This window comes from Otolemur garnettii, unplaced genomic scaffold (assembly GCF_000181295.1).
Source record: "Otolemur garnettii isolate 467f Iridium unplaced genomic scaffold, OtoGar3 scaffold00099, whole genome shotgun sequence".
Classification (NCBI taxonomy): domain Eukaryota; kingdom Metazoa; phylum Chordata; class Mammalia; order Primates; family Galagidae; genus Otolemur; species Otolemur garnettii.
In genome coordinates this window covers 3,832,381-3,834,947 of record NW_003852494.1, presented here as the reverse complement: position 1 = coordinate 3,834,947, position 2,567 = coordinate 3,832,381, and positions in this window count along the sequence as shown.

Sequence of the window (2,567 nt, the reverse complement as noted above, 5' to 3'; positions counted from 1 at the left end):
GCCCCGGGCCGCCCGGAGCGAGGCTCGCAGGGAGGGAGGCGCTGGCGGCGCGTCCTCAGCGGCCCGCCCGCCCGCCGTCCGGCTCCGGGCCCGGGGAGGGGGCTGACAGGGGCGGCGCTGCGAGACTCCGAGGGCGGGAGAGAGGGCGGGCCGCGCGGCTGCGACGAATCCCGACTCGGGCGCGCCCCCTCGCGCGCGTTCTCAGCCATTTGGGGAGGAAGGGGTGGGAAACATGATAATGACAGCCAGGTTTTCGGCCGGCCGGCTCCTTCTCTCGCTGGCTCCAGGGATATTTTTGGGAGCCCAGTCCGTGCCAGGCGAAATCAGCAGGTGAATGAGACAAACCAGGGCCCTTGGGTGTGCCTGGAGCTGTGCTCCCGGATCACTTAATCCTCCCCGCAACTCCATGGGGCCAGATCCTGTCCCCATCTCCGGTTAACGTTTAAGATGGTGACATTGTGGCTCAAAAGATATACAGGGATTTGCCCAAAGCCACAGAACTAGGAAGTGATGGGGCCAGGTGTAAAACCTAGGCGGACAGTACTTAATGGGTAGGAAGCCCTAGGGAGAGCCAGCGGTGATAGTAAGTTTGCTGGGTGCTTCTCTTGCATACGTTGTCTCATTCAAACCTCAAAACAGTCCTATGAAGTTACACACCATTATTATCTCTTTTCTACAGATGAGGAAAGAGAGAGAAGCAAGCAGCTTGGCTAATTTCTAGAAATAGAAAGCCAGCCCAGGCCACCTCACTCCAGAGCCTGCACTCCTACTACCTTTCCCCATTGCTAATGAGGACAGTGAGGTTGGGGAGGGGCATGGTTCTGCAGAGAGTTTAGCAAGTCATCTTGTTCTGTCCCTCCACACCATGAGAAAATGCAGACAGGAGTTTCAGTCACTGTGGTGGCTGTCTGAGCATAGCTCACTGCCCTATGCCATTGTGCTGTAGCCATTAGGGCCTGTGGATCCACAGCCAAAGAGTCACTGTATTTGTGCAAAGTCATGGGTACAAACAAGACACTTCAAGGTATACAGCTGCTGCTGCCTGGGTGGTGGCCTGGGAGTGAGGGACTGGGTTTCTTTCCCTGCATCTGCCCAGAGATGCTTTGTGATCATGGCCAAGTCATTCCCCCAGTCTGGGCCTCAGCATTCTCAAGGGTAAAAACCAAAAACCTCAAATTCCATGACCTACTCAGGGCACCTTCCAATATCTACAGATAAACAAATGGCTGTCTGTAACCACTTCTTCACCCTACCCCATGCCCATGAAAGAGAAGACTAAATAGGATTAAGTGACAGGTCACTGCTCAGGACAATCCTTCCTAAATCAGCACATGCATTAATGTCTTATAAGGCAGGATTCCCTCCCCCCAACCACCGACTCCAGTGAGGTAAGGTACTCTGCTCATGCCCTCTGCAGAGCCTACCACACCTGAATACCCAAAGGACTATCCACAGGATGGGAGAGGATTCGAAAGTGACACTCAGACACCTGGCCTGGGCTACTTGAAAGTGGCCTGTACATCTGCAAGGCAGAGATGTTTTGCAGTTTCTTGCAAACTACCATGAGAATCAGTTTTGGAGCAGGAAGCAGCCATTCAAATCATCTTGTCTACTTCATACACTATTTTAATCCACCCTGCCTCCCCACCCATGGCCATAGCTTTTTCTGCATCTTAGCCTCCAAATGCAGGAGATACATTACAAGCTTAGCACCCATTCCTCTTAATTTTGCAGCTCTAGTACCTAGAAGATGTAAATACAAATCATTTGATGTAAGTTACAAAACAGTCCTTTCTTTTGTGTGTGCTTATATATATATAAAACAAATACACTTATCTATCAACAGAAATAAAAACTCAACATTGACCAGGATTTCACAGAAATATAATTCAATAGCAATATTAATCACTAAGACTTGTTGAACGCTGACCATAGGCTATGACTGTAACACACTGCATTACTTGATTTAATCTTCCTAACAAGTACAACTTATGAGAGGGTACTATTATTCCTATTTCACAAATGTGTAAACTGAGGCTCAGGGCAGATAAATCACTTGTCTAAGGGTAAAATGATTAAGAAGTGATGGATGGGCAGTGCCTATAGCTCCGTGTGTAGGGCACCAGCCACATACACAGAGGCTGGCGGGTTTGAACCCAGCCCAGGCCAGCTAAAACAATGACAACTGCAACAAAAAAACAGCCAGGTGGAGCGTTTGGCAGGCACTGGTGAGTGGAGACTAAGTGGCCGAAAGTATTGAACTTTAAGCCAGGGCCTCTAAAGAGAACAATCACCACACTTATGGCAGGGATTTTATGTACATAGTTCAGAGACCATTAGGCAGACTACAGACTGTGACAAAAGGGGTGGAGTCTCTTGTTTGTACAGATTGGATTCGTCACAAATTTACCAAGTCAAAAATTCCAGATAAAGTGTTTCAGCCTTCACCTGCAAATCATGAAAAGTATGGTGGAGATCCACAGAACCCCTATAAACTGCATATTGTTACGTAGAATAAAGGGTACAAAAAGATGTCCATACTGGGGAAAAGATACAAGAAAGATGCT